We start from the raw sequence: 17,081 nt of genomic DNA on the forward strand, positions 1-17,081 counted from the left end.
GAATAACACCAAACAACATAGTATTGTAGATTTTACTGGCTCAGTTCAGATTTAGTGGGAAACCATGGATACCCACTATATAAATAACCTGAGGCAACCCTCAGGACTATGTGCTCCCCTTTCCTCTCCTCCTCCTTTATGCACCAGAGGGGGAATACTGGAATCAGTTACTTCCAATTTTAAACTGACCACAGTTCCCCATGACATTTGAACTCTGAAACCTGATGTTTGTTTAAACTATGTTTTGATGATCTGAAAACATGGTTTAGTTCTGGCTTGTTCTCACTAACCATAGCTTAAATAAATCACAATTTCCCAAATTCAGATGTCACAGGGAACTGTGATTAAAGAACATAAGAAGAGCCATGCTGGACCAGACCAATGGTCCATCTAGTCCAGCATTCTGTTCACACAGTGGTCAAACAGATATCTGTGGGAAATCCACAAGTATGACATAAATGCAGTAGAACCCTCTCAGTAATGTTCCCCAGGAAATGGTGTACATAGCCATACTGCCTCCAACACTGGACATAGCATATGGCAATTAGGACTGGTAGCTATTGATAGCCTTCTTTAGGGATGTACACATCCCTTACCTTGATGCAGTCCAGGGCATCCGCGGTGGGGGGGAGGCAATCCCTCCCTCCCCCCGGAATCCTCCCCAGCCGGCTCCGCTCTGTGGCGAGGCTGCGGAGCTGCTGACCGGGGCTGGCCACAGCCAGACTTCCAGCCATTGCCAGGCTGCAGCGGCCGCAAATGGTGGCCATCATAGTGGCTGCCATTTGTATCCTTGCATTAAGCCTTGATAGGCTATGTAAGTATTTATGTAGCCTATCACGGCAAGAGGCAGGGACGCAAATGGCGGCTGCTACGCCATTTGCGTCCCTGCATTTTGCCACAATAGACTACATAAATACTTACATAGCCTATTACGGCAAAGAGCAGGGGCACAAATGGCGGAGCGGCCACCATTTGCACCCCTGCTCTTTGCCGTGATAGGCTACATAAGTATTTACGTGGCCTATCATGGCCTAATGCAGGCACACAAATGGCGGCTGCTATGACAGCTGCCATTTGTGGCTGCAGCGGCTAGAAGACGAGCTGGAGCCGCTGCCATATCCACCACTGTAGCATCCGCTGCCAGGTAGGTCCGTTCCAGGGAGGGATTCCGGGGGATGGCAGGGGGAGGAGACCGTTCTGCCATGGACTCCAGGGGGGTGGATTCCAAAGAATCCAGACTCACTGGAGTCTGTGGAGAAATTCTCCAACATCCCTACTTCTCCTCCAAGAATTTATCTAATCTTCTTTTAAAGCCATCCAAATTGGTGCCCATCACTACACATAACAAAGTCCATAGTTTAATATGCACTGTGCTTTCTTTCATCTGTCCTGAAACTCCCACCAATCAGCTTCATAAAATTACTCTATGTTGTAGTATTGGGGCGGGGGGGGGAGAGAGAGAGAGAGAGAGAGAGAGGATAAATGTCTCCCTATCCACTTTCTCCACACCAACCATGTATAATTCTGAACACCTCTTCCATGTCTCTTCTTACTTTTTTTTTTCTAAGCTTAACAGTCCCAGATGTTGTAACCTTTCCTGATAGGAGAGTTTCATTTTCATTTCATTTATGATATTTCTATACTGCCCCATAACTGAAGCTTTCTGGGCAGTTCACAAAAAGTTGCTCCAGCCCCTTGATCATTTTAGTTGCCTTTCTGCTCTTTTTCCAACTCTACAATATCCTTTTTTAGGTGTGGTGACCAGAACTGTATGCAGTATTCCAAGTGTAGTCACACTATCACACCATAGTTTTGTATAAGGGCAGTATGATTCTGACAGTTTTATTTTTGATTACTTTCCTAATTATGCCCAACATGGCATTTGCCTTTTTCACAGCAGCCACATGCTTGGTCGATATTTTCATCAAGCTGTCTGCCACAATCCCAAGATTTCTTTCTTGATCTGTCCCCACTAGCTCAGATCTCATCAGTGTATTATATGAAGTTGGGATTTTTGCCCCAATGTGCATCACTTTACACTTGCTTACACTGAATGGGTTCAAGTGGCCACTTCCATGATGGACCTTTGCCCCTCTTGGCTTACAAAAACCATCACAGAGGGAACCACCATCTGGGCTAGGAGAGGTGACTGATGCCTCCTTGTGAGATCTGGGGCACTTGAAAGAGGAGGTGGTGTGACCACACATGAAGAAATCCTCCCTGGAATCAGAAGATGTCAACAAATTTAGGTCGAGGGCAAATGTTCCTTTCTTAGACAAAGTCTTTGAGCAGGTGGTTGTGGGTGGTTTTGCTTCTACTTTGATGGTCAGCCCCAGAAGCTGCTTGGGGAATATCATGTAGCCCCATGGTTCTACAGTATGGGGTTCCCAAAGGGGTCAGTTTTGTCTTCCATGATAATTAATATCTACATGAAACCACTGAGTTGGATCATCAGGACTTTTGGAGTGTGTTGTTATCAGTATGTTGATGACATGCAGCTCTATTTCTCCTTTCCAACCTCATCAGGTGAGGCTGTGGATTTATTTATTTTATTATTATTATTATTATTATTATTATTATTATTATTATTTAAAACATTTGTATCCTGCCCTATATCATTAAGATCTCAAGGCAGCATACAGATAAAATCAATTTAAACAGTATAAAACAGTCAATAATTTAAACAGCTAAAAACATATTGAGGTCCCAAGACATTTAGGGCTTTAAATGTCATCACCAAAACCTTGAATTCTGACCAGAAACATATTGGCAGCCAGTGCAATCCCTTTAAAACTGGTGTTATATGATTTTCATAAGATGTTCCAGTCAGCAGTCTAGCCTCTGCATTTTGCACTAGCTGCAATTTCTGAGTTGTCTTCAAGGGCAGTCTCATGTAAAATGCATTGCAGTAGTCTAATCGGGAAGTTACCAGTGCATGTACTACTGTGGCTAGGTTATCTCTGTCCAGGAAAGGCTGTAGCTGGCAGATCAGCCAAAGCTGGCCCCAAGTACTCCGGGCCACAGAATCCACCTTGGGCTACAGTGACAGGGATGGACCTAGGAGTACTCCCAAGCTACATACCTGCTCCTTCAGGGTGAGTGCAACTCCATCCAGGACAGGTCGCTTGCCCAATTTCCAGACTCGGGAACCATCAACCCACAGAGCTTCCATCTAGTCAGGATTTAGCTTCAGTTTATTGGCTCTCATCCAGCCCATTACAGCCTCCAGGCACTGGTCCAGCACCTACACTGCCTCAGCTGACTCCAACAACAAGGAGAAATAGAGCTGAGTATCATCAGTGTACTGGTGACACCCCACCCCAAAACTCCTAATGACCTCTCCCAACAGCTTCATATAGATTTTGAACAGTATGGGGGATAGAATAGAACTCTGTGGCACCCCACAGCTTAATAGTCATGGGATAGAACAGGAATCCCCCAGTACCACTCTCTGAAATCAGCCCTGCAGGTAGGAGTGGAACCACTGTAGCACAGTGTCCCCAACTCCCATCCTGCTGAGCCGATCCAGTAAGATATCATGATCAATGGTGTCAAAAGTTGCTGAGAGATCCAGGAAGATCAACAAAGCAGGACTCCCCCTGGCTTTCACCCGGAGTAGGTCATCAGTCAGAGCAACCAAGGCCACTTCAGTGCTGTACGCTGGCCTGAAACCAGCCTGAAATGGGTCCAAATAATCAGTTTCCCCCAAGAACATCTGAAGCTGCCCAGCTACCACGCACTCAAGCGCCTTGCTCCCAAAGGGGATATTGGCAGTGGGGCGATAATTCTCACATACCTCTGGGTCCAGGGAGGCCCTCTTCAGGAAAGGGTGCACTACAGCCTCTTTCAAGGCAGTAGGCACCACCCCCTGACAGAGTGAAGCATTTACCTCTCCCTGGATCCACCCAGCCAATCCACCCCTGCTAGATCATTATAGCCAAGATGAGCAACGGTCAAGCTTACACGTGGTGGGATGTACTAATTCAAATGTCTTGTCGACACCATCAGACTGCAGCAACTGAAACTGATCCCAGGAAACACAACCAGATAGAACCCCAGACACCTCCCCAGGCTCTGTGATAACTCATAACTGCGGTGTTAGATCAGTGCTAGATCAGTGCCTGGCTGCAACAACAGACTGGATGAGGGATTATAAACTGAAGATCAATCCAGACCAGGGGCAGCCACTAAAAACTGGGACTATTTCTGATGAATAGGAGTTGTTGGAAACATCTGTAAAATCCCCACTCTCAGTTTCAAAAGTAGCTTGCCTACCACGAGCAGAGAACATTAGGACAGCTGTGCTGGATCAGACCAAATGCCTATCTAGAACAGCATTCTGATCTTACAGTGTCCAACAACAAGACACCTGTAGGAAGCTCATAAGGAGGATGTGAATGCAATAGCACCATCTCTCTTGTGCTCTCCAGCAACTGGTATTGATAGGTATATGGCCTCTGATACTAGAGGTAATATATAGCTATCATGATCAGTAGCCATTGATAACCTTCTCCTCCATAAATTCATTTAATCGCTTTTTAAAGTAATCTGAGTTGGTGGCCATCACTACAACTTGTGTGGCAACTTCTATCATTTAACTATGCGCTGTGTGAAGAAGTACTTCCTTTTTTCTGTCCTGACTCTCTCACCAATCACCTTCATGGGATGCCTTCAGGGATGGCTGCTATTTAAGAAACATAAAGGCCCCTTGGTCAGTCAGAACTAGTGGCATGGTTCTTTGCATTCTGGAGTACCTGTCCCACTCGGGTAAATGGGATATTTATTAATGATATGGTCTGTGCTGTTTTAAAATCTGCCCCATCCCATGACAGGCAGAAGGCTGCAACTGTCAGAGTTGAGTACTCTCAGATATGGGCTTCTGTGCTTACTTGTTCCATCCTGTTTACACCAGGGAAAAGCCTCATGTTCATTACAAGGTTATGTTGTTTACACTCCATTTCACCACTCTCCAGCTGAGCTGAGCAAGCAAATGTGACAAAGGACTATGTTCCAAAGAGGTGCCTTTTGAGGGTGGAGCGAGTTTGCTTCTGAAGTTCCAAGTCTCTGTCAGCATGAGAAATTCACAAGCCAGTTATCCCCACCCCCCTAATTTGCCCTACTAAAACTATCTTAAAAGTCAGAAAAAGTGGTCTAGGCAAGCCATGAGACTGTATTTTCTCAACTCCTCCCTAGTCAATCTATGCTGGGGCCTAGGGATGAAAAGAACCTCTCTGAAAATTTTTGCTAAATGTGTCAGAATAGTTTTTTTTCCCCCTTCCCTCAAAAGTCTTCAGGTGTTCTTCCCAAGCAAGAAAAGTCCAAATTACCCTCAACTCCCCCCACACCAGCTTAATTGCCTTGCCCAGAGAGCAGGACTCTGAGGCAGCAAATGTGATCCCTTGAAAATCCCTTCTATATGGCAATTAAACTTAGAAAAAAAAACTCTCATTGGCACCAATGGAAGATTTACCCCCTAAGATTAATTGCCATGCAGGAGGGGAGTTCTGTGAAGCATTACAGGATGCGGGGGGGGGGGGTTACCCTTTTCTTCACAGCTGCGATTCCCCTTGAAAATCACTTCCCATATGGCAGTTAAACTGAGGAAAAAACCTTCCATTGATGGACACTCAAGGCTGTGGGGAATAAATCTAGGGCTTCTAGCAATACTGGTTAAAATCCCCCTACCCACCCGCCACCAACCATTGTTTTTTCCATCAGCAAATTCAAACTGCATCGCTAAACTAAACATTTTGCATGTAACAGCCAAAGAATAAATTTGAAGGGAGCTGAGTATGAGGTTTGTTATTTCTTCAATATCCTCTTGAATTGAAGAGGCGATTTGGGGTCAAATTAATGCCGTTCTGCATTGCAGTGTTTCATGTGATATTTGCTTACAATGAAGGTTCAAGCTAGAATCAGCCCATTTGACCCTCCATTTGCTCTCAAGGTGTTGCTAAAAATGCCCCGAAAGTCTCATACCATATGTAGTGTTTATAGACTGGGGCAGGCCTCAACATGCTGCATGGTCGGTATGTAAGTATACACAAAGTAACCACATTTTCTCATCTACAGGATCACTGAATCACACTCCCACCCCAAATGCTCCAAAATTAAATCAAAAGGTATAAGGCAGGGAAATCAGGATCCAGAGTCTATTCACAGGGTCCTCCAGTGATTAAGATATGGGTAAAGCTACAGCAAGGAATGGGGTGTTGTTATTTCTGAAACTAGTACATACAGTATGTGTGTTGTTGTTGGCAGAAGACTTCACTGAACGCAGCCTTGCTCTGGAAAAAAGTTCCGGGAGCAATAGCTACCCTTGAATCTAGGGGGACCAGCAAAAAAGGATGTTGTAGTAAGTGCCAAGTAGACTACAACATCCTTTTTGTATGTACAAACATACATTTTGTACAACATCCTTTACAGGGATGTTCATAGCCTGAAAAGGGCCATTTTTTATTTTATTTTTTTGTAGGAAGCACATTTTTAGGAAGGAGATTAAAGTGCCAGAAGGGCCTGTGACAAATCCACCTAAGAAAGCTGTTAGGAAAAGTAGGGATGTACAAAAGTCACTTACCTTTTCAACAGGGTGATTCGCGGTAGCGGGGAGGCGCTCTGCACCTGAAATCCTAACCCAGCCAGCTGCGCTCCACAGAGATTCCACAGAGCTGCCAGCCGGGGCCGCCCGCAGCTGGACATCCGGCCACTGGGCAGCTGCAGGCAAAAAAACAACAACTGTGTACGCAAATGGCAGCTGCTATGGCGGCCGCCATTTGCATTCCCTTTTTTTCGCTGTTTTAGCCTATGTAAATATTTACATAAGCTATTACGGTGAAAAAAAGGGGAACGCAAATAGTGTAGTGGGCGCCATTTGGGTTCCTTTTTTTCCCACCATTTTAGCCTATGTAAATATTTATGTAAGCTATTACAGCGGGGAAAAAAAAGGAATACAAATAGCAACCACTATGCTAATTGCATTCCCCTTTTTTTCACCATAATAGCTTACGTAAATAATTACGTAGGCTAAAACAGCAAAAAATAGGGAACGCAAACGGCGGCTGTCATAGCTAGGGATGGATGAAAGTCCCTTACCTGTTCTCGAAGCTTGCTTCGCGGTGGGGGGAGGTGCTTCGGTTCTCCCCCCGAAGTTCAGGCGAGGGGGGGGAGGCGCCCCGCCTCGCCCAGCCGAAATTCAGGCCGGGGGGGAGGCACCCCATCCCTCGCTGGCAAAATTCAGGCCGGGTAGAAGCGCCCCGTCTACCTGGCCGCGAAAAAAAAGTAAAACACACACACATACCTGTGATAGGCTACATAACAATTTACGTAGCCTATCACAGCTACATTTCCAAATTCAGCCATGATAGGCTATGTAAATCGTCACATAGCCTATCACGGGTGACTTTGGAAAAAAAAAAAGTGCGTACGCAAATGGCGGTGGCCCATGGGTGCCGCCATTTGTGTTCCTTATTTTGACACCTCTAGTCTACGTAAAGATTTACGTAGACTACGGCGAAAATAAGGGCAACGCAAATAGCGTTCCCTTATTTTCATCGTAGTCTACGTAAATCTTTACGTAGACTAGACGTGCCAAAATAAGGAACACAAATGGCGGCACCCATGGGCCGCCGCCATTTGCGTACACGCTTTTTTTTTTTCAAAGTCACCTGTGATAGGCTACGTGACGATTTATGTAGCCTATCACGGCTGACTTTGGAAATCTAGCCAGGATAGGCTACGTAAATCGTTACGTAGCCTATCATGGGTGTGTGTGTGTGTTTTTTACTTTACTTTTTTTTTTGCAATGGCGACAGCGGCAGCTGGTCGGGAGACCGGCTGCCGCCCCCGCCCCCAATGAAACGCCGACGAAACGCCGCCGGGACCTGCCGCCGAGAGGAACATTCGGCCACGGTAAGTCCCATCCTGGGGGGGCAGAGGGCCGGAGGAGAATTTCCCCACCAATTTCGGGGGGCCGAATGCATTGGCATTCGGCCTCCCGAAGATTCGGGGAGAAATTCTCCGCCATCCCTAGTCGTAGTTGCCGCCATTTGCGTATGCTGTTTTTTTTTTTTTTTTAGCTTTCCGTGATAGGCTACGTAAATACTTAGGTAGCCTATCACGGCCTCCTCAGGGATGCAAATGGTGTCCCTGCATTAGCCGTGATAGGCTACGTAATTATTTACGTAGCCTATCACAGCTATGATGACGAAGCTAATGGCGGCCGCACTGTGGCCACCATTCACAAGTCAGCACGGACAGCAGCAGGTAAGTGCTCCATTTTGCGCACCTTTTGTGGGGGGGGCTTTGTTCCGCCACGGATTTCAGGGGGCTGAATGCACTGGCATTCGGCCTCACCAAGATCCGTGGTGGAATTCTCTGACATCCCTAAGGAAAAGCAAGCACAGAGCCCCACAAACCTGTGATGATCACACAGGTAAAGCCATGTTTTGCAGGAAGGGGAGGTCTATAAGGAGGGGGAGGTCTATAAGGAAGATCTGGAATCTACTAACATGGCTATTGTTCCTTGCAGTGGACATCACTGAAGTTATTCCCTCTTTATTAGAGGAGGAGGAGGAGTATTTATCAAACAACTGCTTATTCTGGATATCATCTTTATAAATAAATGTATGTTTAATGCTTTAACTACCTGTTCTGCTCTGCATGGATTCTAAGGTTGGCATATCTCACATGCTGGTTTTGGTATACACAACACAGGTAAGTACAAAGGGAAAGTTCTACTGATTTCTGTTAACCTGGGCCCCATCTACATGACGCTGACTATGTCTATTGCATCATTGGAGCTGCGCAGCTCCTGTGCTGTGGATGCTCAACTACCTACACATATGGGGGCTAGTTACTGTGCAGTTTTGCTGTGGCGCAGCAGCACGGCTAGCTCTGTCTCCCATCCCCTCTCCCATCGCAACCACAGCAGGATGGAAAGTGATTGGGAAAAGAGAGAGGAAAGAGAGGGGAGGAGGAAAAAGGCATCACACTGTCACTCAGTGCCCACTCCACACCCACCGAAAACAGCGCTGTCACCCTGAAAGATGGTTAGACAGTGCACCCCACCATGGTGAAGCCGCAGCAGCTGAAAAATTCAGTGGAAAACTACACCTTGGAAATCTGCATTTTCTGGACGGAAGCCATGGAAGACTGCAAGGTGGCTACTGCGTCATCTAATCAAAAGGACACCTCCACTCACACTGGCCCCAGAGTAAAAGGCACGTCTAGATGTGACCCAGTACGTGCTGGTAGCAGGTTATTTTGAGGGATTTTAAGGGAAGATTGAAGTCGGTAGACCAACCTGAGTGATTTACTCAGTGACCTCTAGGGGGCAGGACCTTGTAGGGGATGACTTAAAAAGTCACATCACAAACATCTTTTTTGCGGGGGGTAAGGCTAATGCCTTTTCAATGGTTGTAGGGAAATGATCAAAACCAGTGAAACTCCCTGGAACAAAATACAAATGGGCTCAAACAAAAACCTTCACATCACAATCTTTCCATTCATGCCTGCTTGCCTTGCATCCTTTTTCATCTCAGCTGTTACCACTAAGATGCTTCACACCCTTGCTAAGTAACACTGCTGCAGATAAAGGCATTGAAAAACTAACCTAACCCTTTTCTTCCAGAATATTATAATAAATGTGTCATTTCCTCAGAAGTGAGAGGTCAGGGTGGAGGTGAGGGCTTGTGGAAAACAAAAAGGCAGATGAGAATAGTGATTCTGATCCACAGGAGATTCCACAGAGCCGCCTGCCAGGGCCACCACAGCCGGACATCTGGCCGCTGGGCAGCCTTCCGGGGAAAATAAAAAACCACATACACAAATGGCAGCGGCTACAGCGGCCACCATTTGCGTTCCCTTTTTTTTGCAGTTTTAGCCTACGTAAATATTTACGTAAGCTATTACGGTGAAAAAAAGGGGAACGCAAATAGCACCCACTATGCTATTTGCGTTCCCCTTCTTTTTCGCTGTAATAGCTTACAGAAATATTTACATAGGCTAAAACTGCAAAAAAAAGGGAACGCAAATGGTGGCCGCCGTAGCCGCCGCCATTTGCGTACGTGGTTTTGTTTTGTTTTTTGCTTGCCGTGATAGGCTACATAAGTATTTACGTAGCCTATCACAGCAAAGGCAGCTACGTAAATGGCGTGGTGGCCACCATTTAAGTCCGCAGCAGCCAGCCGAGAGACCAGCTGCCACTGCCGCCGCAGGAGCCACCGCCGGACCCACCGCCACCAGAACATCTGCCCCAGGTAAGCTTCATCCTGGGGGGGATTCCACGGGGGGGCGGGGGGGAGGCTGTTCTGCCATGGGTTTCGGGGGGCCGAATGCCAGTGCATTCAGCCTCACTGAATTCCGTGGCGAAATTCTCCGCCATCCCTAGCAACAGGTGGTCTTAAGGATGAAACCCATTAGGATGTGAGCAGTAGCAAGGCGGGAGCATATCGCTTTGGGGGTTTCCTGTTGCTTTAGAAATCTGAAAACCAATTTGAGGAGGAATTTCATAGCATGTTTGTGCTGTTATTTGCTGATCTTTTAAACTGTGATTTTAATGTCTTTTAATTTGAAAATCACCCAGAGAACTTAAAGGCATTAGAATGTTGGTTTTTGGGCAACTGATAAATGGAGTTAAATAAAATTTTAGCAAATTAAAATGTCCACTCAGATATGAGTTCCACTGAGTTCAGTGAAGTTTATGCCCAGGTGAGTGGGTATACGATTGCGGTTGAAGTGGTATTTGTGAGAATTGTTTGAAATTATATTTCCGCCAGCTCATTCTTGTAAATAACTGCTCTTATGAGTGCTTGTGTTAGCAGTGTAACATCAGAAGAGGGGACTTGCACAAGATTGCAAGTCCTCTTCCAAGAACCGAAACACTGCAAGATGCAATTGTTCTAATCACAGAAGTGGAATTACGATCTAACAGAACTTTTCTCCTCTGATAGTACATTGCTCATACAGATAGACCCACTCATGTTAATACTTGCTGTTTATTTCATGAGACCTGGGTGACATACAATCTGAACTGACTTTAAGATTAATGTAATTACAGTAGCTACTGTATAATAGCAGCGAAGAGCCTGAATGGCACATCAGGAAGCCCCACCCAGTTCAAATCTGTCATGAATAGGGATGTATGCAAAATTAATTTCAGTTCATTTTTGACCAGAATTTACCCAGTTTGCGTCTCTGGGAACTGAATGCAATCTGAGGTCAAAGTCTGCATTTCCCAACTCGCATTAAACAATGTATTTGAAAAATGTGTACACTTGAAAAATGCACACTTTTGAAAAATGCACACAAACATGCTTTAATCTATGGAAGAAAATGCATACATTTAAAAAATGCAAACAATTGTTAGGTACATTTGGAAAAATATACATTCAAATATGCACCAATTGTTATGCAAAAAGCAAAGCTTCCAAAATGGACTTGAGTTGGAATGAGCTTCATGGTGGAATTCAGAGAACTTTGATAGCTCATGTTTTGGTGATTAGCACATTCCTAGTCATGAACTCACTAATAGGCCTTAGGCAGGTCACTCTCTCTCAGGCTCTGCTCCTCTTTGCAGTTGTAATATGGCTCTGGTAATAATATTGACCTTACAGTGTTGTTGTAAACATTATAACCAGATAATTGATGTGAAGCATTTTGAACACACTAAACCACCATCTAAATGTTAATTATTACTACTACTATTAAACAAATTACCTATAGTGATATGGCACCAATATCTATGCCATTATCTAAAACCCTGAGTGAGAAACTGAATATCCTCTGTATCTTATCTACATGCTACAGGTACTTATATACACATCTTTGTCTAGTCTTGTCTCAAACATTTCTAAATCAAATACCCCAAGGGAAATCACAATGCCATCTTTTGATCATCATTATAGAGGGAAGGCTACATTTAGCAATCTTAGGCCGTTTCTCCCCAACTCAACCACTGTTTCTGGTTTGTGGAAGACTTCACTAACTCCTTGAGCCAGGAAGTTCAATGCATACCTGTGAATCTTACTTTGAAAATCCCAATAAAACCAGATCAGACATCAGCTTGGGAAGATCTTTGTTTCAATGAGCACTAACCTCTCCTTGTGGCCTCGTGTAGACTCCACATGGCCTGGAGTCACTATGGAAAGAAAACATGGTTCTCTCAGATTAGGTAACCTTTCTGAATAGTTCAGACCACTGCCGTGCTACTGCCTTCAACCATGAAAAACTTTGATGTAGAAACCTGCAGAGATTTTAAGTGAATCTGAGCTAGGAGAGTGAATGTATGGTTTAATTTTGTACTCCAAAGACTATCCCCATTGATGTGCTTCACATGTTTTGCTCTGAGGTCAATTTCTTGTTCTGTCCACTCATCAAACTAATGGGAAAGTAAGTAGAACTAGACCAGGAGGAAGGGGGCACAGTTTCATCAACTTATTCATCCCTGGGGTAAATTAAAATGAAATTAACAAATCAGGCAGATATTATAATACACTCCTGAGTAACTGGTATAAATAGCTGCTGGAAGTAGTATCAGCTTTAAGGAAGTTCAAATCTCAGAGACAAGATCCATGTTTCCCAAATGTCTCGTAGCTGATGCATAGTATATTTCTGAAGTAAAAACTGGATGCAGACTTAACTATTATGGCACCCCCAACACTTACTTCTAGAGTGTAAGAGTAAAGCATGTCCCCAATTTTAATTAGTAATTAAATACAATCACTGAATTTAATGTCTGTATAAATATATAGTCATATTTGGTACACATTCTAAGCCTGATCCAAAAACACATTGGACCATGAAGCCTTATTCTCACCTTGTTTACTTGGAAGTAAACCATTCATTGATTTCAAATAAATGAGGAGAGTAATTCTGATGCATGTCTACATTGAGGGTGATGGGCTCATTCAATCATGCTCAGTTCTGGGCCCGCCAGGATCACCAGCCCTGAAAGGAGGTCGATCAGAAGGAAGTACAGCTGGACATTCAGCTCCAGGAAGGGTCCTCAAAAAGAGTCCCCTTCTAGTGATTCCTCTTAGGGTCTGTGGGAGACTTGGGGGGCTCACCTTGATGGTGGTGCCAGTAGCTCCTGGTATCAGAGAGGCTCGCCTGGCACACCTACATTGTGCTCTTTCCAACATCAGGTGAAGACCTCATTATCCCATGCATTTTCATCTTTCAGTCTCTGTTGTTTTAAATCTGTTACTGTATTTTAAATAGGGATATTGTGAGCATCCGTACAGGAGGTGGAGTCCGACAGACTCCCCCCATGGCTCCCCCCCCCCGGACTAAGCTCTGAGCCCCCTCCCCCTCCCACCAAGCTGTGCGAGCTGTTGGGACATACCCAGTCCCGCCTGCGAGTGCCCACAGCTAAGTTGCAAATGGTGTCTTGCTATTTTTCATAAATTAAATCTTGAGCACAATGGCTAGCACTTTTAAACAATTGTTTAAAAAACTGCTGTGGGCACACGGCTCAGTGAGGGGATCCTCCCCCCCCCATCCCAGCTACATGAAGGCAGCGGCTTGATGGGAGGAGGGAGATGGGTGGGAAGCTCCTCTTGCCTTCCTCCTCCTGTCAACCTGGGTGCCCCACGTAGCTGGCCCAGGATGGGAGGACGAGACAGGAATGATCCCCCCATTCCAGCTATGCAAAGGAAGTGGCTTACCAAGAAGAGGAAGGCAAGAGGGAATCCCCTCTCTCCACCCTCCTCTCATCAAGCCACTGCCTCTGTGTAGCTGGTCCAGGATGGAAGGGGGAGAGAGGAATAATCCTTCCCCTTGCTACCCAGTTTTACGTCATGTTGTGGAAATGGCCCTTTCCAGCCACTGTTGTGCACAACAATAAATCTATGAAAAAAAAAAAGATCCTTATTTTGCGTAAAAGGTGGTGGCTCATGTAGAGGAGCGGGTGGCTGCAGCATGCTCCTGGACAGTTCTCCAAGCTCTCCAGGGGCTTGTGCAGCCTGGCTCGCGAGGGCAGGCAGCAGCAGAAGCTGCTTGAGTGCCCGGCCCGCTGAGCATGGACTCATTAGACTTCGCCCATACCTAGTTTTAAATCTTTGCACTGCTGCTCAGTTTTATTTTGGTCTTCTGTTTCGTACTGTGGTTTTAACTGTTTATATTGTATCATACGTTGTATTTTATGGTTTTAATTGCTGTGAACCACCCAGAGTGCTTCAGCTAATGGGCAGTATAGAAATGTAATAAATAAACAAACAAACAAACACCAGCTGTATCTTCTCCCTTATACCCTGGAAGTAGAGTTGACTTCTAGAGCATTGTGTATGTGGTGGTGGTGGGGAGGTTGCACGGATACAGCTCCCATCACAAAAATATGGTAGCACCATTTCCCCTCACAATATTGTAGAATGGACTCAACTTCCCTGGCATTGTTGAAAACAAAGATGGCAGCCACCAGGTGTCAACAAGGGTTAAAACACACACACACAGGGCACACACACATACACACACACACACAGGGTCCTTGGCAGGCATCAGGGTACTGTCACCAGCACTGCTTATAGGAAACTTTAATAATTTTATTAATTTCTCATAGCACTGCAGTGTTCCTCTCAAGTCACAGTTGTATGTTCCAGCCCACAATTTAGAAATAACTTAACTACATTGATTGAGACTAAAGATTTATATTTATCCTGATACTAATGTATTTTCTTTAGTTGCTGTGGTGCAAACAGTCCAGGGATTGTTGAAGAGAGATCCTAAAAAGAGGGTGGCATGAAAAGGACAGACTTGAGGCTATACTGTTCAGGTCTGTGAGAGTGGCATGAACATTGGTACTCATGATCAGCCAATCTACACATGTAGCAGAATCACATGATCTTAAGTTACAGGTGGAGGGTTTCTGAACATAGAAGCCCTCTCCCAGGCACACTAGTTTTAGTTTTCTGGTTGTAACGAGTTTGTTTTCAATATGGGGGAACATTAACACAGGTGATCTCACAACTCCAGTCTGACGTGACACAGCCAAGGAAAGCCTATCTCATGTTGTTGCTGGTAGGGGTGTATGAACCCCACTCACCATGCTCTTTGCCATGATAGGCTACATAAATATTTACGTAGCCTATCACGGCTAAAGCAGGGTCACAAATGGCATCCGCTACGCCGGATGCCATTTGCGGCCGCAGACCGGGGCAGCAGATGGCAGCGGACGGACTAGACTGGCCAGTGGCAGGTAGGGTCCGTCCAGGGAGAATTTCACAGGGTGGCTGAGGCGAGTGGTCCATTCTGCCATGGACTTATTGGAGTCCGTGGTGAAATTCTCCGCCATCCCTAGTTGCTGGTTTTGCAACAACAAAAAAATTGGGAGGACTTGTCATGTACTCAGCAGGCTACACTACATGGGTTGGTAGTAGGGATGCTGGAGAAATTTGAGATGGACTAAAATGAGTTCAGATTTCTAATAATCCAACCTGTGGAATCTGCTGCTGAATGACCCCTCAGGCTGAACGGAGTCTGTGGATTTTCGGATGATTTTTTTTTTTTTAACTTTCCTGTATATTACACATCCTTATTCATAGGAAAATATGCACATTTCTGCTGAAGAGAAGTTGAATGGAATGTTATGTTCTAAAGTAAATTATGTGAATTGTTATGGAACTCCTTACTTAATTATTTGCGAATTTTTCCACATTACAAAATAATAATAATTTACAGTCATCTGTGAGTGAAAGAACAAAAGGTGCCAGCCTGACCATCCATGAAACAAAGATGGAGCAGATTTTACACAGTCCATATATCCCTAGTTGGTAGGCTGTATCTGCCTTGGAGGGTCACAAGTTGTGTAAGCCTGTTCTGCATGTTTACACACTCCCTTCACAGACAGGCTGCACATGGAAATTGGATCTTTGGAAGAAAAATATTTGCTATTCAGCTTGCACATCATGAACTACTTAGAATTTCATATATGAATTGATATCAGTTGATCACATGATTGCACATTCCTTGATGACTGTCATCTGAATGTGTGAAACAACAACATCAAGCATTGCATTTGAAATGACACATTGGGCAATGTGAAAGTTATCTCTGTTAGGTTAGATCTGGGAAGGCTCACTCATGTTGTACTGACCAGTAAGTCTGAACAAATGATTTCCCTTTTTATTATTATATCCTAACATCTTCAGGCCCGTTAGCCTCCTGCTTTTATCATTTGTTGCCATAGCGTAGAAAGAAAACTTTGAAAAGAACACTGCTTGCAGCAGAGGCAACAGGCATACTTACAAAAGCTTAATGTAAAATAGGGGTGCACGAAAGCCACTTACCTGGTCTCGCAGCTTGCTTCGCGGTGGGGGGGAGGCACTTCGCTGCTCCCCCCGAAGTTCAGCCTGGGGGGGGAGGCTTCCTGCCTCGCCCGGCCAAAATTCAGGCCGGGGGGGAGGCTTCCCACCTTGCCCGGCCGAAATTCAGGCCGGGGAGGAGGCGCCTCGCCTTGCCCGGCTGCGAAATAAAAAGTTAAAAATAGTGTTTATTTTTAATAAACACAAATAGTGTTGCCCTTATTTTCGCCGTAGTCTACGTAATCGTTACGTAGACTACAGCGACCAAATAAGGAACGCGAATGGCGGCTCCCTATGGTGGCCGCCATTAGCCGTACGCGGTTTTCTTTTTTTAAGTCACCCATGATAGGCTACGTGACAATTTACGTAGCCTATCATGGCTGACTTTGCAAATCTAGCCATGATAGGCTACGTTAATCGTCACGTAGCCTATCACGGGGGCGTTGTTTTTTTTTACTTTTATTGGAATGGCTGCCGCCTCTGCCCCTGTTGAAGACCTGCCGAACTGCCACCAGGACCCGCCGCCGGGAGGGACATTCGGGAAAGGTAAGTCCCATCCCGCGGGGGCAGGGGGGTGGAGAATTTCTCCCTGAAACTTGGCACTCGGCCCCCCGAAGTTTCGGGGAGAAATTCTCCCCCATCCCTAATGTAAAACCAAGCAACTTTCAATCCCATTTATCAAAGAAGTATACAGTTCTCAGAAGGGAGCTGTGCTAACATTTAGTACACCAGAAGAAGAAGAAGAAGAAGAAGAAGAAGAAGAAGAAGAAGAAGAAGAAGAAGAAG

Source organism: Heloderma suspectum, chromosome 4, assembly GCF_057233095.1.
Source record: "Heloderma suspectum isolate Gila_16-S chromosome 4, 16-S_ref, whole genome shotgun sequence".
Taxonomy (NCBI): Eukaryota; Metazoa; Chordata; class Lepidosauria; order Squamata; family Helodermatidae; genus Heloderma; species Heloderma suspectum.